The sequence below is a fragment of the Ursus arctos genome, unplaced genomic scaffold, assembly GCF_023065955.2.
Source record: "Ursus arctos isolate Adak ecotype North America unplaced genomic scaffold, UrsArc2.0 scaffold_31, whole genome shotgun sequence".
In the NCBI taxonomy this organism is placed as follows: Eukaryota; Metazoa; Chordata; class Mammalia; order Carnivora; family Ursidae; genus Ursus; species Ursus arctos.
In genome coordinates, this window is record NW_026622997.1 from 865,475 (window position 1) to 889,347 (window position 23,873).

Below are 23,873 nucleotides of genomic sequence, written 5' to 3' on the forward strand. Positions count from 1 at the left end.
CTTTAGGACTCTGTGGGTTCCCCATCTTTCCGACCCCACCGAGCGGCACAGTTGGGAGGGTGGTCACACACAGGGGTTGTTCCGAGGATCAATCCTCGGGGGCGCCTGGGGCCCACCACCTTTAGGCAAACTGCTTGGGGTGTGAAGGGGTCGGCGAGGCCGGCACTCCTCGGGGCTACTGTGGCCCTGCCCCCTCCCCGCCCTGGAGTTTGGAAGACACCACGTTGTGTCTCAGACGTGGCAGCGATGTGCCCCATTCTCTCGAGGAGGCTGGGGACCCATTACCCTGCCCCATGTGGGGTGATTCTTCTCATCGTCTGGTGGAGAGTCAAGGTATGAATGAATTATAGTAAAATACTTTCACGATCTCACCGTGCAGTCGTTCTAAGTAATTGTTGCTAGGGATTCCGCATGGAGTGTCATTCCTTTTACTCCTTTTTTTAATGTTGATAATTAAATCTTCCTCCAGTTGCAGTTAAAACTTTGAAAACAGACACTATTTCATCTCAGCTTCCAAGCATGGAGATGCCCTTCTATCAGTGGGCCGCGTGGCCTAATGGATAAGGCGTCTGATTCCGGATCAGAAGATTGAGGGTTCGAGTCCCTTCGTGGTCGCTCCTTTCTTGCCAAAGGAGAAACGGGAACTCCTTTGTTTGACTTCCATGGGGGGACACTTGAGTACTCTTTGGAAACCTGAAAAGACCAGCCCTGGGTGGTGCTGACTTACTAATAACTTATTTTGTTATTGGCCTCTAATCACTAAATAAGAGTAAAGGAACACTGATGAATGGTTGTCAACAGTGTGTCAAGCCTGGCTTTCTGGCTGGAAGCTCTGCTCTGGAGCTGGCTGACCGTGGCCAGCAAAAGGCTGGGAGTGGTAGAGAAGCCGACTACAGACATTGCTCTGGAAAGCTGGGCTCCAAAGCGCTTCTATTTCAGAGTTACAAGTAGGAGTTTGGAGGGGGTGGGACACGGAGTCCAGAACAGGCCCTGGAAATCTGAACCCCATAGTGTCTGTGGTTTATCAAACTGAACTATCCGGGCTCAGGGATCCAATTTTTCCTGAGAATTTACTCAAAGCTACTAAGTCAATTATTCTCAATCTTTCCCGTATTTGCCTTTACTATAAGCACAGGGTGTTGGCATCTTCCGTCACATGATTTGTGGAAAAATCCTGTGAAGGTTGACTTGATGTTGACCAAAATGGCCAGTCATCTTACCAAACTTGGTTCGGAACCAGGGATCAGGTCAGCTCCAGGCCGTCCAGTTTGAACAACTCGGAGCCACTCAGCGCGATTAATATTTCAACTGCTGCTTCAATTGTTCATAAGGTTTTTAACTTTCAGTTTTGGGAGATTTCATGTTCCTTAAACACTGTCATTCTGTACTGTCCACTCATGTGCTTACACGCACATTTGTTTTGTTTCTCTGGAGAACCCTGACTAATACAGTCATTAAAAACAAGAAAAATCTACAAAACTGTCACAGCCAAAAACAATAACAACAACCAGAAGCCTAAAGACACCTGACAACTAAACGTAGTGTGGTGCTGTGGAACAGACAAAGGTGACGAGGCTAAAAACCAAGGAGATCTGAATAGACTATGGAATGTATTTAATAAACAAGCGCTGGGCTGGCCGAGTTGGTGGAGCGTGTGGCTCTTGATCTCAGGGTCTGCTCCCAGGGTTGTCTGGAGGTGGGAAGCGGCGGCTCTGCGCCTTGGGGACGGAGGAAATCTGCGCGCCCGTGCAGGGAGGTCTACAGAGAGAGAAAGTGAGGTTCGCAGGCTGATCCCAGCCGCGCTGCGCTTCCCTCCCAGCGCCGGCCGCTTGCTCTGAAAAAGACGCTGTAGCGACGCAGGTGTCCACGTTTGTCCTCTGTCGTCCGCCTGCGCGTATTGTCTTCAAAACCCGAGCTGCCGCCGAAACTGGCCGCCGGCACGTCTCCACAGCCGGGCGCCCACCGCCGCCGTTTGCAAGAGCGTGCAAGGCTGCCCGAGACGCGCACTTGTCGCTCGTTTTCCGTCGAGTATCGTGACTTAGTTCCCTCTGGTCTCAACTCCACACCAGGATCTGCATTCGCTCCCCGGAGCTCCCGGGGCGCGTCTTTGTATCCCCCGCCCCCCGCAGCTTCCAGGGCCTCAAAGGACGTTTTTAGGAAGGGAGCATCTGAAGACCTACAACAGGTTCAGTCGTCGTGGACGACCGGAGCTGGCAGGACGGGCAGTGGGCTCGGGCCGCCCTTGATGGGGAAAAGCTGAGGGGTTTTCGGTTCAGAATGCATTTCTGCGTCTCTTGGCACAACTGTGAGACAGGGTGCGGTCCCGAGGTTTCACGGATGGAGGACTGGCCAAGTCTTTAGACGATGCTATAAATAAGTACTATGGGGTCCTCCCAGGCTCTCACCCGCCAAGGGGGTGTAGCTCAGTGGTAGAGCGCGTGCTTAGCATGCACGAGGCCCCGGGTTCAATCCCCGGCACCTCCACTGACCGTTAGGTCCCGCCACCCGCTCAGCTGAAGACGGTGGTCCATGGACGTTCCCGCATTTCCCTTCCCTAAGGTGCGTGCCGTTGGGCACTTATCCATTTATGCAACCAGACTGCTGCACAAAGCAAAGCCAGAAGAGCGTGCGCCCTCAGAAGCCATCGGAAAGCTTCGCACCCTCCGTAGACTGCGGTTCTCTTTCGCTGCAAATTCTCATTATTATTAAGAAGTGGGGAAGAAAAAAGAGAAGGTGGGGGAAGGAGGTCCTTGGAAAAACTCCTTTATTTTCCCCCACCACTTTCCCTCAGCTGCGCCTGGGTCCATGGACCGGACTGCTGGCCCAGGAGAATTTTGTCCTTCCCCTTGCCCGGTCCTCACTTGCCCCTGTACCCCCCCCCCATAATTTTGATTGGGCAGCAAAAGCTCGGCCCAATCACCAGTCCTGGGGCGCTGTGATCCCAGCTTTTTCTTGTGAAGAAGTGTTTCGTCCACTGTCCGAGGGAAAAGCGCTTCTGGTGAAACTCGGAGGCTTCCAAAATCCATCGTCCAGACAGTGATTCCCAGAGGTGGGAAGAGCAGCGAGCCGCCCTCAAAGCCGCTACGGAGCTCAAGGGGGGCTAGGCCTTCCCGTGGGACGAGCGGTTTTAAGCCCACTTTCCGCAGGACGAAGAGAACCTTCTGGTTTCTTACATCCCCGGTGTAACCAGAAACAGAGGCAACGCCCGCACGAAGTGCCTCCCCGCTATCCAAAGCCTCCGCGCCGGCGAAGGTCCTCGGTGCAGAGATCTGGCCCCGCGCCCCTTTCTCCCGTCTCCGTCTGGTTCCTCCTCCTGCCCCCCCCCCCCCCACGTCCTGTGTCGCTTCTCCTCCACTTTTCCTCCCTGTGCCCCCCATCCGCGCGCATCGCCTCCTCCCCGCTGGACGCTCGCAGCAGCTCGGCGCACTTCAGGACGGCGGCTGCGCGTTCTAGGTTAGCGCTTCTCCCACCTGCACGGGCCGGGCGGGGGGGAGCATGTAGTTCCATAGGCCTCCCGCCCCCGCCCCCCGCCGCCAGCCTTCGCGCGCTCAGGAGCTATCAGGTGGAAGAGGGGAATTTCCAAGTCCCGAGCGGCCCCCCAGGCTCGGCAACCGCTGCGCTCGGACCCACAATCTTCACCTCCGTGTTGGAAGGTCGCTTCTGGGCGATGAGGTTATTCACCAAGTGACTTTCGCATGTCGTCTCGCCTCTAAGCGCGGGTCTCGGCGACGTCCCGGCGCCAACTGAGCCTCGCCCTGTGATTCGAGGGAGAGGAGCGGAGGCGGCTGGGGCACCGGAGGGCTGATCTACAACTTACTGGGATATTCAGGAACGTACGGATTTCGCACAGGGAGGAAAGTATCCGAATGCAAAGTAAGAAAGAAGACACAGTCATTGACACAATCATTTAGGATTTCTCCCCAAACGCATATCTGGTTGCCGAAAATTTGGAAGAGGAGGGAAGTGTCTATTCTTTGTGCCCCTGTGATGCTGAGGTTTGAATATATGCCGACGAGCAGCCGATCGGGGTGGGGAGGTGGTTACAACAGTAAGCCTGCTCCCGGGAAGCAGCTCTTGCTCTGCCTCCAGAAGGTCTCCCTGTGCTGCTTTGTGGGTCCCAGAGACCGACGGCAGAGTCCTCCAGACAAAACCACTGCCGGGTTTCCCGACCACCATGCCGGCACCAGAGTTTGCTATAGCAACGACTGATGACATACAATTACTGTTTTTTTTATTTGGGATGTTTCCTTTTTCCATCTGGATCTAACCTTCCTGAGGCAACGTTTCAGGTCCTGTTCTTTGGGGCCCTTCCTCTAGCGATTCCTGCTGGGACGACAGCCAGAAGGGTTGCAGGTGCAGAGCACGCGGTGTAATGATGTGGGAAATACGTGATGCCACCAGACGAGCCGGGAAGGAGTGACACATTCGGAGTTCCAACCTGAAGCCACCTGAGTTGGGATGGGCCATGCATGCCTGTAGTTGAGGCTTTGAGGGTCTGCAGGGCAGTTACTTCCTTCCTCTGAAAAAACGTATCCCACACACGGATGCCCTCGAGGGTTATGTGCCCAGAGTTCCGTTGCTTTATGGTGACTTCTTATCTCTCATGGCTTTTAACAGCTGCTTGAGAGATTCTCTGAGGCAGTCTCAGGGCTCCTTGCGAAATACAGTGAGGCTGTAAAGAGCAAGAGGAAAATCATGCCTGAGAATGGGTGCTTGGCAAAATGGAAGAGGGTGGTCCAAAATGGAAGAAGCTGTTTTCCACTGCTCATTACTCTGCGTCCCAGTCAGGAGGCAAGAGAATGAGAAGGAAAGCTCATTCACTTAGCCTTTGCCCTGAAATAATATAGAAAGTGGTGTGACAACAACATAGCTGAATGAGGGTAGCCCAGAGATGGCCCTGGCAGGGGTCTGTGGCTCAGCGGGCTAAGGCGGCTGTTTGGGGTTTGAGACCTGAAGGAAACCGAGCTTGTGAAGGATCCCTGCTTCCTCACCTTTTTAAAAAAACTATTATTATGTTATGTTAGTCACCATACAGTACATCTTTAGCTTTTGATGTAATGTTCCATGATTCATTGTTTGCGTATAACACCTACTGCCCCATGCAATACGTGCCCTCCGTGATACCCATCACCAGGCTAGCCTATCCCCCCACCTCCCTCCCCTCTGAAGCCCTCAGTGTGTTTCCCAGAGTCCACAGTCTCTCCTGGTTCATTCCCCCTTCTACTTACCCCCCCATTCATTCTTCCCTTCCTTCTACCAATCTCCCTGCTATTCCTTATGTTCTGATCTCAGAGGAGCTAGGAGAAACATGGTGTTAGCTTTTCCAAATGCAGGAATTTAGACATCGTCTTTTAAAGTTTGACTCCACATTGTAAAGCATCCTTTTCTAATACAAAAGGTAACATGTAAAAGCTTTGCAGAGATAAATGGAACGATTCTGGTGCATTCACCCAACATGCGATTTGCACAGAAAACAAAGTGCAGAGCATTAATATTCCATATTCCGTAGCTTGTACCAACTCTTTGACAAGTGCTGTTTGCTTAAATACAAGCAGCTTAGATATTTGTCCTTATTCCCACCGAAACACCTTTGGCCACATCTTCCTCCGGACATTCGCTGTGGTGCTACACGGACGGGGTGTTCATTCATTTAAAGATTTGGGAACAAAAAGAGTTCAGCGAGGGAAGGTCGAAGGTAAAGGAATTTGAATCCGTCGTCTGCCAGTGTTTCTGAGATTGAGGTCGAGGGGCTGGTGCGGAGTCAGTGGGAGCCCTTCCAGCACACGTTGTCTGTGAACTTCTCGTGAAAGTCAACGTGGTAGGGAATACCGGGAACCGTGCTGCCAAATTCCAGGGTCCGTCCTTTACGGCCCGCGGGCGCTCGCGCATCGGCGCGCGGCTTGCCGTCTCCAGCTCCCAGATGATGCTCTGACGTCCGCTAGGCGCGGGTCTCGGTCGCCCCTGACGCTTGCGGGCCGCGCCCGGCTCCCCGTCCCGCAGAAGCTGGGCCCGCGCCCGCACACCGCGGCTCCTGGCGCTCCCCGAGCCGGGGAGGGGGGCAGGGGAGACCTGCCCCTGCGCCTCGGACGCCGCAGTGCTCGCAAAACCTAGGCAACTTCACAGATCTTTTCTGGATTCTGCCAAATGAGACCTAAAGTGCGTGGGTCTGTGGATGTGCCCGCAACTTGGTGTTCCAGGCGGCGTCGCGGCCGGCGAGGGCGCTTTTCCCCTTCTCTCTTCTGCGAATGTTCGCATCTTGGGTGGCATCAAGTCCCATTGAGTGGACATGGCATAATATTGAAGGGAACGCATTGAACTATTATTTTAGTGGGAGCAGGGGAAACATGGTGAAGAGCACGAAAAAGCACGGATGGAGGAGCCGGGGGTCGAACCCGGGGCCTCGTACATGCGAAGCACGCGCTCTACCACTGAGCTACACCCCCAGCCGCTGAGGGCCCCCCTGGGGATCCTCTATAACATTAAAGTGTCCCTGTCGCTCACATATTTCTGTTGGACTAGATTTCAGGAAGCACCTTTGTCGTGAAGTGGTAGAGGTCAGCGTGCAGTTTGAGCCCCTTAATGGGAGATTTAAGAGTTCAGTTCAAGGCCGTTTGAGGAATTCTTTTCCTTTTCCTCTCCATTGTTTCCAGCTTTTGTATGGAAACCCACTGGAGCTTCGCAGGAGCACGCTGGTGTGCGCTCCTCCACTCCTCGCAGCCTGCTGGTGGCTGGACTGGCTTCTGAGCAGCGGCGTCGGGGGCAAACTCAGGCTGCAGCAAAACGAGAAAGCCACACAGGTATGTGGTCCGGTGATTTTTTCACTCCGTCCTAATCTCACCAGGCAACCTCCAAGGCTCTTGCAAGGGTCTGCTAGATAAATAAAACCACGAATTTAACAATGACAGGCCAGGGAGGAATTGGGGAACAAGGTCGATTGACGCGGGAGTTGGACTCTTGCTGGAGTCTGAGACTTGGTACTTAGGAAGGACTGCAGGTTGCACCGGGCAGGAGGTGATGCCTTCCGCAAAGAATAGTAAATGTAAGAGGAGGGTGAGAATTCTGTTAGTTTGGTGTTGTTGTTGGTTTGTTGGTTTGTTTTTGCTTTGGGGGCGTAGGTGGAGCGATAAGGGGGAGACGTAGAGTTTGGGTTTGGATATGACATAATTAGAGTCTGAGTCTGGGATTCCGCAGACTTCTCTGAACCGGAGTTTCCGACATTCACGTGGCTGGGAGGAGAGGGCGTCTCAGAAGTGGGTAGAGTAAGGACTTAAAGTCATCCATCAAGACCAGTAGATAAAGAACTTATTATTGGTGTTGATGAAAAATGAAAAAAAAATGAGATTGCTCCTAGACTGATCTCATTTTAAGAAAATTTATCCTCCTTGTTGTGGTCTTACATTTTCCTTAGAACACCAGTAAAAGTCCCATTTCCTACCAGCAGCTCCCCAGTAAGGTGATTGTCTCTTCTTTCTCCCTCCTTGGGAACCTGTGACTACTTTAGTTACATAATGTCATGTGTCAAACTTCTCAAAGTCAAGGGACTTTAAACAACCACCAATTACATTGGCTCACAGTTGCCTGGGTCAGAAGTTTTGTCTGGGCCGTCTTCTGCTCCTTGGAGCTGGGGTCATTCACTGCTCTTCATTTAGCTGGTACCAGGGTTGGACTCGAAGGTCCCAGGAGGCTCCACTCTGGGGCACCAGCATGACCCTATGTGGTTTTCTGTTCACGTTTCTCTCCCCATTCTAGCGTGGGCTTTCTCGTAGCATGGTGACCCCATCGTGGTCAGACTCCTTGCAGAGCAGCTTCTGAGAGGGGCTATTTCCTGTGCAAGGACATAGCATCAATTCCTCTAGTCCCCAAAGGACCATCTTTGAGCAGAAATAGTCCACAGGGGCTGGTTTATTGAAAGGGAGGGTCTCCTGCCTCCAACACACACCTAGTGCAGAGCACCTCGTTCTCAACTTTTTCAGGTACAGGGGAATGGGGAGGAAACAAGGAGATGGCTGACTTCCCAGGAGCCAAGACCTCTCCATCACGTGGATTTATCTGAGAGCGAAGCGTTCTGTATTGCGGGGGATGAACACTACTTTGTCTCCAAAATTAAAGCAGCTCGACAATGGGATTTTCCTCACTTTGTCATTTTTCAGGCTCTTACTGAAGAAACAAAAGTCCGTGTTTGAATTCATGTGCTCTATTCCTGGTATGTAATAAAGGATCGTGAATACTTGTTTGTCCAAGGCATTCAGTTTCCAGTCCAAAGTCTTTTTCCAGACAGTTGGAATCCTGCTCACATCACCCTAATTTTTCTCATGCCTTTGTCTTTAGGATTAGTTGTTCTGGCTAAGGAAATTGCACGGGTCTCTCCCTCTCTCTCTCCTCCTCCTCTTCCCTCCCCTTCTCTCCTCCACTCATCCCTTCTCTCTCCTTCTCTCTCTTCCTCTTACTTCGGATCTTCCTTTTTAAAAATCCTATTGTAAAATGATAGTCCAGGTGACAAAGCTGGCTGCATTGGGGAATGTTGAATAAGTCTTTTTTTTTTCCCTTTCTTCTTTCCGATGTGGCACATAATCGTTTTTATTTTCCATGTGAGCAGAAAACAGAATTAACAAAAAACAGAAACAGAAAAGATTTGGCATCCAGGAAGGAGTGTAGGGATACGGAGCACATTGGAGATAGGAAAACAGGAAGTGCCCTTGGAGGTGCCGGGGATCGAACCCGGGGCCTCATGCATGCAAAGCATGCGCTCTACCACTGAGCTACACCCCCAGGCAAGAGCTGCTTACTTTATGATATATTAGGAAATATGACTATCTTCTGTACTCTTTGGCAAGGCCATATGTGTGTGTGTGTGTGTGTGTGTGTGTGTGTGTGAGAGAGAGAGAGAGAGGGAGAGGGAAAATTTACTCTGTTAATGACACCAGTTCTACAATTTCTGAATTGGATTTTTTTTTTGGCTAGAGTCAAGTATAATGAATTCTAAGGCCAAATTGATACCATTCCTGCTCCTAGGTTCTTCCCAGCCATGGTCAGTCTTCTCTAAGAGCTTCTTACCATCCTAATGCCTGTGTTTTGTTTTGTTTTGTTTTTGAGAACCACTTCTCCAGAAAAATCTCAGGTTGGGACTTTCACTTGTCTTCATTCTTTTTCTCTATGGTGTCTTTCTCCTCCATAGATCACTCTACCTAATCTTCATTGACCATCTTGTCCATACCCACCTCTTCAAGTGTCTTTCGTCTGTAATTACTCTCTTCCTCCACTTTCTACACTGAACCTTGCCTTACTTACCAGCCATCTTCAAGAGCAGGATATCTTGCTCTAGAAAACCAAAACAGCACATTGACAGCCTATATGCAGAATGAACATAATTATTCCTTGTTTCCAATTGCGTTGCGTCCCTCAATTTCATATCTTGAGAAATGGTCTTCACCCTACAGATGGTTGGCAAGTCTAGAAAAGAGAAAGAAAGGGAGGAAGGGAAGGAAGGAGGGGGAGAGAGAGAAAGTTGGGGTAAGAGAGAGGAAGAAAATGTTTGAGTTCAGCTTCCTTCCTACTCATCGCTGCCTCTCCATTCCCAAGCAACCACTGACCTAATTCCTGTCACTGATTAGTTTGCATTTTCTAAAGTTTTATACAAATGGAATTGTATCAAATTTACTTTTTTGGTTTTACTTCTTTCACTCATCATAATTATTTTGAAATCACCCATGTTTAATGTATCAATAGTTTATGCCATTTTATGCTGAATAGTATTCCATGGTATGGATATATCACAATTTGTTTCTCCGTTCACCCATTTAAGATAAGCATTTGGGTTGTTTCCAGTTATTGGCTATTATAAATAGAGCTGATATGAGTATTTGTATACAAGAATTTGTATGGACATAATAGTTTTATTTTTTTCTGTTGGATACATATTTAGAATTTGAATGGTTGGATCATGGGGTTGGTACATCTTCAGCTTTTTAAGAAACTGCGAAACTGTTTCAAAGTAGTACTCTTTTTCAATACTGCTAATGGGGTATGAGAGTTTCATTTCTTCTGCATTGTTACCGACATTTGGTATGGCTAGCGTTTGCAAATTCAGCCACTCTTATAACTGCAATGGTACATCACTGTGGTCTTAATTCGTGTTCCCTTAATGACGGATATAGAGCGTCTTTTATCTGCCGTCCTTATAGCTTCTTTGACAAAGTCTCTGCTTAAATATTTCGTATTTTTAAATCAGGTTTTCTTATTGTTGGCTATTTAGAGCCCTTTATATGTTCTAGACATAAACCCTTTATCAGATACATGGTTCGCAAAGGTTGTCTTCCGGTCTGTGACTTGTCTTTCTGTTCTTTTAAACATGCTTACACAGAGCAGGATTTAACATTTTTTGATGAGGTTAAATTTATCAAATTTTATGCTTTTGTTGTCATAGCTACAAAATATTTCTCTGACCCAAGGCCGCAAAGATTTTCTCCTATGTATGGGATCCCACGAAATTTTTTCTTTAGTTTCCTTAATTTTCTGAGATGTGTCTGGGTTAACCGGCAAGAAGCGGAAGAGCAGGAAGCCTTTCTATTGGAACCCCCTTACCTCTCCGGTGTCTCCCTCCTCCCCCTACCGCCCCACGCTGCCAGGAATTGGGTCCAAGCGATAAAGGCGGAAGACAATAGGTCCCCCAAGTTTCTGGGTGGATACAGTTAGACAGCAGCACTTGAAGAATCTGAAATCTCCTAAAATGGAAGTTGGAAACAATCCATGTATTGAAAAATAAATATCTGGAAACACCATCTGCAGGTGGCCGAAATAGCTCAGTTGGGAGAGCGTTAGACTGAAGATCTAAAGGTCCCTGGTTCAATCCCGGGTTTCGGCAGGTTGTTTTTGTTGCCCCCCCCCCCCCCCCCCCCCCCCCCCGGCAGGCCGTTCCCGCAACCCTGAGACCTGTGTTTGCCACCTTGAAACGTCATAATAATTACACCTTGGAATTTGCGTTTTGTAAGTGATGTTCAATGGCACAACTGAACTAGGCGTCTGAACAAAGGCAATGAGCGCGATATGCGCTCTGGCTTTCCTTGCTTCTCTTTCTGCAAACAGCGCTTGCCGTGCCCCGTGAACCTTGACGTGTGAGATAAAGGTGAACAATAATATTCATACTGATAATTCACAATGTGCATTCCACTTAATTAGAATGACATTAAATAAGCAAATGGGAAATGCATTAACAGGTCGAGAGAGACCAAGGAAGAAAGGGGGAAAAAAAACTTTATATTTTATTGCTACTTTTAATGAAACTTTCCCTCTCCTTTAAAAAAAATTAATTAATCTATTTATTTACTTATTTGCTGGGCTACAGGGACGGTCAAGAGGAAGAGTCGATGTTGGGGTGAAAGCCACAAACCACTGCTTACACATGCTCCCAAGAGCGACGGCGTTGTACCTCAGATTCTTATTTCAAAATAATTAAAGCGAGCCCTTACAAGCACCGCGGTAGAAATTCTGGATTTCTGTTAGAGCTCAGCAGATATCAGCCCCGAGTTTACACCCCGGAGGGAGGAGCAAGTCTTCTGGCTGGAATACAGCCGGTGGAGACCACCAGCGCAGGGCCAAGCTGGCAGTGGCCGCAGGCTTCCTCTCCTGTTTTGAGTAAGGGCCCTTACATTCTCATTTTGCACGTGGCCGGCCGTTATGTGACCCGTGCTGATGACCATTCAATCAACATTCACAATATGCTTTCACACATTTCTGGGGTTGAATACACCTGCCTCTGCGCCCCCGCCCGGCTCCCCACACACCTGCAGTTGAGTTATAATCTCAAGAGCACTGGCAAGTACGGTATTAACATTCACGCCCACGGAGCTCCCTCTCTGAACTTCGATGAGTCCGCGCACGAACTGCATGAAATCAGGATTAGAATACCCGACATAACATTCACGGACAATCCCAAGGGAACTTGTGGTTTGTATTTACAAGAAAACACATCAAGAAAACAGGGTAGCACAGCCTTGTTTTGCGTGGCTGTACCAAGATCAGCTCCCTTTTGTGTCCAAGGCCTTGGGACGCTACCTGTTACGTCCACAGTCGGGGATGGCGGGGTGAAAGTTGGGGAGTAGTGTGGAGGGAGGCCTTCGCAATTTTTATTGCGAAATAAAAACGGCGAATCCAAGTTTACAAAAACAGGCGAAATACCTCTTGGTGGAACGAGCAAGCCTGTAAACACAGCAGCTACCCAGGCCCCGCTGGGATTCGAACCCAGGATCTCCTGTTTACTAGACAGGCGCTTTAACCAGCTAAGCCACGGAGCCCACGCCAGCGAGCTGCTGCAATTTCTTGCATGCGGGTATGATTTTGCACCGCAGCTGTGTTTCTGAGAGACCCCCCCCCCCCCCTTTCTCGGGCTTTCATCGGCTCGGAGCCGCCCGGGCGTGAACAACCGTGACCCACGCAGGGGTTCAGTGGTCTTGTCGCTGCTTCGCTCTGCACAACTTCTCTGCACTCGGAGCCTCGACGCGGCCTCGGGGAAGCTCGCGCAGACGGAGGGGAAGGCGCTCTGCGCAGACACCCCCGAGAGCGCAGAGACGCCGGCGCGGGAAGCCGCACAGGCCCGTTTTGTCGGGGACGGGACGGGCGACAACGCGTCAGGGCCTCAGAGCTTCTTCTCCCTCTTCCGCTGGCGCCAGAGGTGGGCGGCGAGCCCCCAGGCCCCAAGACGACCCTGCGGACCAGGCCCTGCGCCTGCGGGCGTCCTGCGTCGTCGCGCGGGGGCCCTGCTCTGCTCCTGAGGTCCGAGCCGCTGCCACCGGCGCTCGGCGGGGCTTCGGGGGCGGCAGTCTGCAGAGACCCCCCGGGAGACGGGCCCGCGTGGAGACAGAACCCCAGACCCGCAGGACCAGAGGGAAGACGGGCCCGGGCACTGCGCCCCGGTCTTCTCCCAACGCGGCGGTCGGAACCCTGCAGCCGGGCGTCTAACACTTGGTTTTGAAAACCCCAAAGTCGACACCCTCCCATCGGATACCGGGCTGCGGTGGGCGGTCTCTACCAAAGGGGGACAACCGGAGGGGACGGCAGGTGCCCCTCCTGCTCCGCCCGCCTCGCCTTCTGCGAAGTCCTGCGGCCGTGGGCTCTGCCAAGTTACGTTTTCTCACTTTGCTGACGTGTTGTCATGAGAGTCTAGCCGGGCGATGTTCATGTAGATCGTATCCCTCCAGCAGATGTACACCGTCCCTGGATTCCATTGCTCAGCGTTTCCGGAGAGAACGACAGACGAAAGAACGAAAAGAAGAGAAACATGTCGAACCTCAACAGGTATTTCCTTTGGTTTCTTTTATTCTCTGAGAGGTGCCTGGGTCTACTCGCCAGATGCCCAGGAGCGGAAGGCTGCAGCTTTACCCCACCATCGCCCTCTCCCGCCCCGTCCTCCACCTGCCACCCCCGCCGCCGGGACCCCCGCCCCCTCTCGCACCCCTCGTCTACCTGCCACCCCCGCCGCCGGGACCCCCCGCCCCCTCTCGCACCCCTCGTCTACCTGCCACCCCCCGCTGCCGGGACCCCCGCCCCTCTCCCGCACCCCTCCTCCACCTGCCACCCCCGCTGCCGGGACCCCCGCCCCCTCTCGCACCCCTCCTCCACCTGCCACCCCCGCTGCCGGGACCCCCGCCCCCTCTCGCACCCCTCCTCCACCTGCCACCCCCCGCCGCCGGGAATCCGACCGACCCGCGCACACGTGGAAGACGGTGGGCTCCGAGTCTTTCTGGGTCGGCAAAGATACCCGACACCTAGACAGTCACACTTAAGGGCTCTAAACCACCCGAAACGCAGGGTGAGCGCAATGCGAGCCTTGAAGGGGGAGGGGGAGGGGCAAGAAGAGGCTGTCAGGAGGCGGCCGAAATAGCTCAGTTGGGAGAGCGTTAGACTGAAGATCTAAAGGTCCCTGGTTCGATCCCGGGTTTCGGCAGACCGAGCCTTTTGGTCCCTGCGCGGGGTCGCTGCGGTTCCCGGGAGCCCAGGACTGTGGATGAAGGCTGTGAGGCTGTGACTTTATAGGTGCGCGCTGAAATTGGAACGTCATGAATTTCGGGTCTCACGAAATGCTGTTCTTCCTTCACTTTCTCCAACTTTTGGAGCGGTGACCGGCGCCGGCTGCTTTCCCGCGGCGTCCGAGCGCGGCGTGCTCACGGTCCTGCCCCCTCCTGCCGCGGCCGCCGCGCGCCACGTGCCGCAGTGACGGGTCCACAGCGCTGCCAGGCCCCGCGCGCCCGCCCGCCTTCCTACCCGCGCGCGCACGCGGACGCAGCAAGGGCCCGGGTCACGAGCTACGCCCAGCCGCGCACGGTGTTCTCTGTGCAGCCACCGCCTTAGCTCGGCTGATGGTATCCACGGCACGTTCAACCGCCCTGGGCTCCCGGGAACCGCAGCGACCCCGCGCAGGGACCAAAAGGCTCGGTCTGCCGAAACCCGGGATCGAACCAGGGACCTTTAGATCTTCAGTCTAACGCTCTCCCAACTGAGCTATTTCGGCCGCCTCCTGACAGCCTCTTCTTGCCCCTCCCCCTCCCCCTTCAATGCTCGCATTGCGCTCACCCTGCGTTTCGGGTGGTTTAGAGCCCTTAAGTGTGACTGTCTAGGTGTCCGGTATCTTTGCCGACCCAGAAAGACTCGGAGCCCACCGTCTTCCACGTGTGCGCGGGTCGGTCGGATTCCCGGCGGCGGGGGGTGGCAGGTGGAGGAGGGGTGCGAGAGGGGGCGGGGGTCCCGGCAGCGGGGGTGGCAGGTGGAGGAGGGGTGCGGGAGAGGGGCGGGGGTCCCGGCGGCAGGGGTGGCAGGTGGAGGAGGGGTGCGAGAGGGGGCGGGGGTCCCGGCAGCGGGGGTGGCAGGTGGAGGAGGGGTGCGGGAGAGGGGCGGGGGTCCCGGCAGCGGGGGTGGCAGGTAGACAAGGGGTGCGAGAGGGGGCGGGGGTCCGGGCAGCGGGGGTGGCAGGTGGAGGAGGGGGCGGGAGAGGGCGATGGTGGGGTAAAGCTGCAGCCTTCCGCTCCTGGGCATCTGGCGAGTAGACCCAGGCACCTCTCAGAGAATAAAAGAAACCAAAGGAAATACCTGTTGAGGTTCGACATTTTTCTCTTCTTTTCGTTCTTTCGTCTGTCATTATCTCCAAAAATGCTGAGAAATTTTAATGATAGGGAACACTAACTTTGAACAAAATGTTATCCCCAAGGATAATTCTTCTAATTATTATTAGTAATAATAATTGTACTCGACTATTATTATACTTTAATTTCATTTTTAAAAGTGGAATTTTGGGGCGCCTGGCTGGCTCAGTCAGTGGAGCGTGCGACTCTTGATCTTGGGGTTGTGAGTTTGAGCCCCACATTGGGTGGAGAGATTACTAAAAAAAAATAAAATCTTTAAAAAAAAAAAGTGGAATTTTTTTCTCTCTTGTTATATAAGTACCTATATCCTTGATTTTGCCGTGCGACCTGCAAAATCTAAAATATTTACTTTTTGGCCATTTACAGAAAAATTTTGTGGAAACTTCCGGTCTAGAGGACTGTCTTCACCGGGTCCTTGAGGAATGTGTTGGTGAGGACAGCAGCCTCCTTCCTGACAAGCCTCTGCGGTAGGTACTCTCTGCTGTCCAGGAGTGGCAGTCGCAGATGCTACAGTTAGAATGACTCCCCAAATCCAGTTGTGATGACGGGATGCTGGAGGGGCTGTGCATGTCTATTCTAACCAGGCATCCTGGATCTTGGGAAATAACTCTGAGGCAGATTCAGGGATTCAAACAGACCTGCAGTAAAATACACCCGATTCTATTGATCACATGACCTCTATAAGCCACCTCTGACCAGCAGACCGCAGTGGCATTTCGTGTTCCAATATTTAATATCGGTTCACAGTCACGTTCAATAATATCCAAACTTTCTGTTTCCAGCACACAATTGCCTTGATAAGTGGACTTTTTTTGGAGAAGGCTAGAAAAGAAATATTTGCCATATACATTTTTAGCTGTGTACCAAGTTCCCTTCTCACATGGAGCCAGTCTCCTCTTCGTTCAAGGAGATCTGGATTGGATTCCTGACATGTGAGATATGAAGTGAGGAAAGGCCAGCTGGAAGCCACGAGTTCTCGCTACCCACCCAAATAATAGACACGAAGGATATCGCAGTTCTGGAAGAATTCTAAAGATAAGTGCCATCAGTAAGAAAATGTACGGGCTGGTGGTTCTTACCACGTCTCCATCCAGTTTGCCTGTTTGGCCTGTGCAGAAGACAGAGTCATCATGGAAAGTGGCAGCAGACTACTGTGAATTTGAGGACATGGTGATTTCGATTCCAGCTGCTGTCCCAGCCATGATTTCCTCACTGGAACAAATCATCGTAGCCACTGGTACGTGACATGCTCCTATTGCTGTAGAAAATAGTTCATTCTTTATGCTGATAGAAACTGACCACTGTGTGGGGTTGAATTCTGTCTCTCCAAAATTATATGTTGAAGTTTCAACCCCCAGGACCTCAGTCTGTGGCTGTATTTGGAGATAGGACCTTTAAAGAGACAATTAAGGTACAATGAGGTCATATGGGTGAGCCCTAGTCCAGTATGACTTATTGTTGATAATCATTCTTGATAATGTTGCTATAAACATCGGGGTGCATGTGCCCTTTCAAATCAGTATTTTTGTATCCTTCAGGTAAATACCCAGTAGTGCAATTGCTGGGTCATAGGGTAGCTCTATTTTCAACTTCTTGAGGACCCTCCACACTGTTTTGCAGAGTGGCTGCAGCAGCTTGCGTTCCCACCAACAGTGTAGGAGGGTTCCCACAGGGCGTCTCCTATAACTGAAGAAGGTTTCTGGGTGGTTCTGCGTCATATGCTGGCGCCACACAAACCGAGAAGCTTCCAAGGTACCTGGAGGCCAGTGGCAAAGCAAACCTTCCCAGTGGGCACATCAAGCAAGACACCCGGCTGCTTTGCCTGCAAGGACGAATGTGAGGTAGAGGTCTACGCTAATTAATGAGAAATAGCTAATAGTTCGGGTGGATGAGTAGAGGTTCGGAAGGGAAATTATTGGTAAAGTGGTGACAAAGAAGTGTGGGAAGGAGGCAGATGGACAGATTTCCCCAAATGTGCAGAATCTAAGGATAGTTGTTTCCCCATGAATGCTCCCCAAGCAGCAGCCTCCTCAGCGGGGAATCTTCATAGGCAGGTGAACAAGACGACCCATCCTGATGGAGGACGCCTGTAAGGTTCTCCTTAGTCATCCCTGTCCTTGTCCAGTGAGCTGATGAACAAAGTGGCCGTGGTGACAGGGATGAAGGCCGTGGATGGGCTCAGAGCGTGGAGTTTTATACAGCGAAATAGATCTGGTTCAGCCTCTAAATGACCAAACTACCAGCATTACAGACACGCCCTGGGCCTCCGTATGCTATCATTCCACGGGAGAGCCAGGTTCAGCACCATGGACCACGTCCGAACTAGAGGGCCAGTGTGTATTTTCACCCCAGTAGAAACTTACCCTGGATACAGCTTTGCCTTTACCTCTCACAGGGCTCCTGCCGAACTACCGTCCACGAAATTACTGCGTGTCTTAGGTCCCACGGCGCTGTGTCTGAGATAATACACCATTTTACAGCAAAGGAAGTATGGCAATGGGCTAATATTCCGGAGTTTGCTGGTCTCCCCATGTTGCCATCACTCTGAAGCAAGCACCTGGCCTGACTGGACGGTGGAATGACCTTTGCAGTACTTGGTTATGGTACAAGCCAAGAGACAACATTTCCTGGGAGCTAGGGTAGTGACATGGAGGAGGTGGTCAGTGTCTGAGTCAGCGAGCAGGACGGCACTGTCTCTCTCTCATCGGGATTTACTGTTGCAGGAATCAGAGGCAATGGCGTGGCGTCCTTTCCCCCTTTCCCTGTCACAGCTGATGGCCACAGGAACGTTCTGCTTCCTGTCCACGGCACTGACAACCTTCATTCTGACTCCAAAGCCTTTACATGTTTCTTCCAGCGCTCTCTATGTGAGTGGAACTTGGTACAACAGGCATGATTTTATTTAAAGAGCTAAAAACAGCTGGGGAGGCAGTTTTCGAGGCGGATGCCGAGGAGAACTTGAAGACGTGAAATCCCTACATTCCCTCTGCCAGTGCTCTGAAGAATTCACCTCAGGAACTGGGTGGGGGATGATGTGGTCTATTAGACTGTGTGAACGAGCGGAGGGATGAGAATTCTTTAAGACAAAAACAGTACCTTTCCTACATCCAGTAAGGATGGGAGGCCTATTCTGGTTACACCAGAACGGTGTGGGTCACTGACCCCTGACTTCCACCTCCACTTTTCTCAACCGTGGAAGCACCAAGCTGATGGAAAGAGTGATTAGTTCTCTTCTGTGGAGTTCACTTGCGTAGGAAGAGTCGTGATCCACGGCTCACTGCTTCGGTGACTGTGCAGGATAATCTGCAGTTGGAGGGAGAAGGGTAGAGAAGAAGGGGGCTAGTCCCCGGGCAGATTTGCTTCTCCTTGATCTGCAGCTGTGGCACTGACCCAGGCACAGTTGAAAAAATAATGCCTTTTCAGAGATAATTGACTGAGAATCTCTTATTGCTTCTTTCTCTTCCTGTTCTTTTCCTCTTGCGCACCTCCATCTATCGCCAACGGAACAGAGCACTCACGCTCGATCTGGGGCTGCCGTGTCTGTGGTCTCTGGTTCCGCAGATCCTGCGTGAGCTGGACCTCTCGTTTTTGTTTTCTTCACTCAATGTTCCTTGGGAGGACAGGCATTGTCAGTAATGATGGGGCCCATGGAGTTGAAATGGGTCAGGAGCAAAGGCAACCCATAGAGGGCATGCATCTAACTTTGATATGAGCAGGAAAAAGTGAGTCAATTAATACGAAGACAGGAAAGTGAGAAAAGTTTGTCTTGAGAGACTGAAGGGGAAGGGCAGGAATGGTGGTGCTAGAAATTGAACCCAGTACATCATTTCATGCTCTCCACCACTGAGCTACGCTCTCTGATAATCCAAGAAGTTCAGAAAAATACTGTCTCTGCTGACTTCTATTATTTGCTACTGGTCTCCATGAAATGAGTGTAGACATGGAGATAAGGACTTAAAAATGTTGTAGAATCTTTTACTAGCTCTGACCCCCAAGTGCGTGCCCAGGGGACCTGACGCATCTCACCGTGTGGGGTCTGGCACAGGCTGTCCAACTGCTCAGTGAGTAGAATGCAGAGAGAGCAGCAGGCTGGTACAGGGAAGTGAAACTTCGCCTCTACCCGTCGTAGGTTTTCAGCTGGGACTCTTTAACACAAGGTAGATTAACGAGAGAAAAACACAGTTTATTAGCATGCACAGATTGTATCACACGGGCACGGGATTACCCCAAGTGCACAGTAACTGAAAGTGGCAGCTTAGAACTTCTCAGCATCTTCTACAAAGAACAGTACATGTGCAGAGAAATGACAGGACAGAGGAAAGCAGTTTCAGGCTCCAAGTGTAGCAAACTGGGAAGGTGAACACATGGGAGGAAAGTACTGGAGGTTTGTTTGCAGATCCCTCTGGCGCCTCTCTGGGCGGGTAAGTGTCAGTCTCCTGAAAAAGGAGGATTTATGTCCCGACTTTAGGCAGAAGTGGGGGAAGGGCAGATAGAGCTTTTCTTGTGTTTGCTGCTTCTTAATTGCCTTCTGTTCAAAGTGATTTTTATGTCAAAGTGGTATATTTTAGGTGACATGTTTTGGCTTCCTTCCCTTCACACGTCATGTGTATGGGGCCATGTTATGTCATGTGATATTTTAGGGTTAATTTGTCAACTAATCCAAAAGTGTATGAAGACCTGAGAAGTTACAAGTATGTCTTTTTGGATCTTGTTATATTTAAATGCTTTCAATTAAGTCCATTTTTAAAATTTACAGTTTAACATTGGTAGCTAAATTAGAATTTTAAAGTTATGTCATTTATCAAAATAGGAAACACTAGCCAATGGAAAAAAGACAGGCTCTTCAACAAGTGGTGCTGGGAAAATTGGACAGCCACATGCAGAAGAGTGAAATGGACCATTCTCTTAGACCATACACAAAGATAAACTCAAAATGGATGAAAGACCTCGTGTGACACAGGAATCCATGAAAATCCTCAAGGAGAACATGGGCAGTAACCTCTTCATCATCGGCCACAGCAACTTTTTGCAAGACACGTCTCCAAAGGCAAGGAAAACAAAGCAAAAATGAACTATTGGGACTTTATCAAAATAAAAAGGTTTGCACAGCAAAGGAAACAGTCAACAAAACTAAGAGGCAGCCCACGGAATGGGAGAAGATATTTGCAAATGACATAACAGATAAAGGGCTAGTATCCAAAATCTATAAAGAACTTATCAAACTCAACACCCCAAGAACAAATAATCCAATCAAGAAATGGGCAGAAGACATGAACAGACATTTCTCCAAGGACCACATACAAATGGCCAACAGACACATGAACAAATGTTCCACATCACTCGTCGTCAGGGAAACACGAAGCAAAACCACAAGGAGGTACCACCTCACACCAGTCAGAATGGCTAAAATTAACAAGCAGGAAAGGACAGTTGTTGGCGAGGATGTGGAGAAAGGGGAACCCTCTTCCACTGTTGGTGGGAATGCAAGCTGGTGCAGCCACTCTGGAAAACAGTATGGAGGTTCCTCAAGACGTTAAAGATAGAGCCACCCTATCCTTGATGAAATTAGGTTTTCATATCTGGATCTTTATGACCTTAGTTTTCATCTGCTTTCAGATTTTAGTATTCTAATCTCAGCAGTGAACTTATCCTTCAAGAATGTTTAATATTGTTCTTTCCTGGAGCCCTTAAAATTTAGACATTCCAGACAGGGGCAAAACTGCACCAGCGATGGCATGTTATCTGCAAGGCTGTCTGGCAGTAAGAAAAATTAACAGACTCAGTTAAAATGACCAGAGATGTTCAGTAATTTTCCCCACGTCACCGGAGAAACCAAGATGGCCTAAGGTGAAATAGTTTCTCATACAGCAATCACATCACGCCCCCCCCCCCGCGCGCGCGCGCACACACACACACACACACACACACACACACACACAGATTCTTCTACGGCCCTTTCACGGCACACATACAAAGCCTCTAAGCAGGAATGAACTAGACTGTTGCCATGTAGCATATCGGAATTCTTGCCCTCCAACTTTTCTAGACTTTCCCAATTCAACTTTAGATTTTTAGGGGCATCTGGGGGGCTCGTTCAGGTGGGTGTCTGACTCCTGGTTTCGGTTCAGGTCGTGATCTCAGGGTTGTATGATCAAGCCCCAGCTTCGGCTCTGCACTTAGCTCAGAGTCTGCTTGAGAGCCCCTCTCTCTCTCCCTCTGCTCCTCCCCCCAACCTCGTGTGTATTGCTCTCTCTCTCTTAAATCAGTCAATAAAATCTTTTTTAAAAACTTTAGATTTTGGGGCACCTGGGTGGCTCAGTCGTTAAGTGTCTGCCTTCCGCTCAGATCATGATTCCAGCATTCTGGGATCGAGCCGCTGAGCGGGAAGCCTGCTTCTCTCTCTCCCCCGCTCCCCCTGCGTGTGTTCCCTCTCTGTCAAATAAATAAATAACATCTTAAAAAGAAACTTTAGATTTTTATTTTTAAATTTTTAAATGCAAGCGCAACCAGAATAGATCAGCTAGCACAGCTGATGGCTGTACAATAGGCCGTTTGGATGGCCAAGTTTGACACCAAGCTCTTCAGCACAAAGGGGGATACAGTACGAGATCAGGGAGGCAAGCTGATTTTGATGGGACTCCCATGATTGTGATTATTCAGGCATCTGGGCTGGAGAAGCCTGAGCCAGGGACTGACTTCTGCCATGAAGGTGGAGAAAATGACATGCGAGAAAACAGGAATGGGGGGGTGGTTAGCCAGGGATGGAATATCGGGAAGAAGCGGGGATCTGAGGAACACGCTCCGGGAAGAACCTGTAAGAGGCGACTGGCCAGGGGACGTCTCCACTAGAAGAAAAAACAGTCTTTCATACAATCCATTTATACTGCAGGTTTCAGGAACGCGATCTTACCAAAGTTGAAGAATCACTGCCGTAGGGAAATTATCTTCTCGGAACTCTGCAAGAGACACAAACCTGTAAGTCATTTAGAATTTTCTTTAGGATTCCTTTGATCACTCATAACCAACTGAAAACCGCACACTGTTTACAGACCGTCGTGTGGCATAAAAACATTGTCTCTTATGAGTAAGTACATATTTACAGAAGTCAAATTAAGGAGTGAAGATATTTGGAGGACAAATAAGAGTGTGATCTTAGAACGTGTTTGGCGGACTCCGCATCCGCAGTGAGGGGTGGGTAGACAGGTCTTGGGAAGAGTGGAAGGCACGTCTTCCCCGGGTTGGATGCTGTGTGAAACCCGGAGGCACAGAATTGCTGGGCGGCTCCTCTCGCAGGAAAGGAACCTTTACTGTGGGTGAGCACGCCCCCTGGAGTTGGTGTAAGTTAATTCAGGGAACAACTGCTGATGGGCATGACTGGCCAATGTCGCCCACATTTATGGGGTGGGAGAGGTGCGAGGTTCCTAAACTCTTGAAGCAAAACCTTCACAGTGCTCGTGATTAATGCCGAGGTTTGGTTTCCTGCAAGTGGCACGTTATTTGTGACAAACAGTGGATTAACACAAACCAAATCACCTCTTTTGTGATCAAGAAGAGCCTTTCTCTTTCGCTCAGGTCTCCCTGAACTCTATCTTCTCCTGGTTTAGGTCAGACATCAGAACTATTTTACTTTATAAGCTGGGTTACGTGACCAAACTCACGAGGACTCATCAAAGTTATGATTGTTGTTGGGACGGTGGATGTAAAGCCCCCTGTGGAGGAAGGTAGACTTGTCCCACAAGCACCGAGCAAGCGCCCTACGTCAGGGAGAAGGTGCGCTGGGTCCTCGGATGCTCCCCTAAGGACCTGGGACTCCTGTGGCTCATCTTTGGCAGCCTTTCCAAGAGGCGCTGCTCTGCCAGCTACACGCGTCTGAGTTCAGGGCCAGTGGGAGGGGGAAATTTTCCTGCACTCTGGCCACTTCTTTAATTTTGGAATCCAAACAGGGCCGGGCAGGTGACAAGTGTTTGTAGTAACCGAGCATCTCCTGCCTTCTCAGCTCACACCCAGCATCCCTGAGCAGCTCTCAGTCTTTCCAGAGATGGCGAGGGAACCGAGGGCAGCCTGCTTCTTCAGCTGGGAGACCTGTCACCCGGCCTGTCCTCGGGGCCAGCTGCAGGGGACGGTGACCAGCGCGGCTGGCAGGGCTCAGGGCCCAGCAAACTATGCAGCCGGCTGTGCTGCCTCTCGTTCCTGGGCAATCCCTGTTCTTCGTTCCAGAGGAGAAACTGTCCTCCCAGAAACTACTAGAGCCGGTTGACTTTTTCAGATTTTCTACGACTTTAATTTTAAGTTTTCCCTCATCCAGGAAAAACCCTCTTGACCTGGTTCCGGATGCTAGTTTGGGGCGCATGGATGCCGACCTGGGTATGGTTTAACTGTCTTAGGAGCTGCCCTTGCAGGAGAGGTTCCTTCTCCGAACTCAGATTTTCCCCACACCTCAGTTTTTGTGCAGTGTAAGACTTTAGAGCCACCTTTGAGTAAACGAGCATTAATCATCACCTTGTATTCCAAAATGACTAGGCAGTTCGGAGCACTGCAGACAGAAACCTGGATTTTTTTTCATTCAAATATTCCCTGCACAAGGGGTACAGGAGGAACTTGGGATGTGGAGGTGCCGGGGATTGAACCCGGGGCCTCGTGCATGCTAAGCACGCGCTCTACCACTGAGCTACACCCCCGATGCCCTGCTCGTTTTTTTCTTCTTTCAGAAGCATGTTAATCACAGCCCTGTACCTACCCCCA

General features: G+C 50.6%; 9 non-coding genes across 9 annotated transcripts; 4 read left to right on the plus strand and 5 right to left on the minus strand.

Annotated features, from left to right (window-relative positions):
* The first annotated feature begins 542 nt into the window (after window positions 1-542).
* TRNAR-CCG (transfer RNA arginine (anticodon CCG)) lies at window positions 543-615 on the plus strand. The gene has a single exon. It is a non-coding gene; the product is annotated as a tRNA-Arg (tRNA).
* A 1,797-nt stretch (window positions 616-2,412) lies between these two features.
* TRNAA-AGC (transfer RNA alanine (anticodon AGC)) lies at window positions 2,413-2,484 on the plus strand. The gene has a single exon. It is a non-coding gene; the product is annotated as a tRNA-Ala (tRNA).
* A 3,887-nt stretch (window positions 2,485-6,371) lies between these two features.
* TRNAA-CGC (transfer RNA alanine (anticodon CGC)) lies at window positions 6,372-6,443 on the minus strand. The gene has a single exon. It is a non-coding gene; the product is annotated as a tRNA-Ala (tRNA).
* Window positions 6,444-8,697: 2,254 nt separating this feature from the next.
* On the minus strand, window positions 8,698-8,769 carry TRNAA-UGC (transfer RNA alanine (anticodon UGC)). Its single transcript has one exon. It is a non-coding gene; the product is annotated as a tRNA-Ala (tRNA).
* A 2,019-nt stretch (window positions 8,770-10,788) lies between these two features.
* On the plus strand, window positions 10,789-10,861 carry TRNAF-GAA (transfer RNA phenylalanine (anticodon GAA)). Its single transcript has one exon. It is a non-coding gene; the product is annotated as a tRNA-Phe (tRNA).
* Window positions 10,862-12,216: 1,355 nt separating this feature from the next.
* Window positions 12,217-12,290, minus strand: TRNAT-AGU (transfer RNA threonine (anticodon AGU)). The gene has a single exon. It is a non-coding gene; the product is annotated as a tRNA-Thr (tRNA).
* Window positions 12,291-13,866: 1,576 nt separating this feature from the next.
* Window positions 13,867-13,939, plus strand: TRNAF-GAA (transfer RNA phenylalanine (anticodon GAA)). The gene has a single exon. It is a non-coding gene; the product is annotated as a tRNA-Phe (tRNA).
* Window positions 13,940-14,430: 491 nt separating this feature from the next.
* TRNAF-GAA (transfer RNA phenylalanine (anticodon GAA)) lies at window positions 14,431-14,503 on the minus strand. Its single transcript has one exon. It is a non-coding gene; the product is annotated as a tRNA-Phe (tRNA).
* A 9,234-nt stretch (window positions 14,504-23,737) lies between these two features.
* On the minus strand, window positions 23,738-23,809 carry TRNAA-AGC (transfer RNA alanine (anticodon AGC)). Its single transcript has one exon. It is a non-coding gene; the product is annotated as a tRNA-Ala (tRNA).
* Window positions 23,810-23,873: the final 64 nt, after the last annotated feature.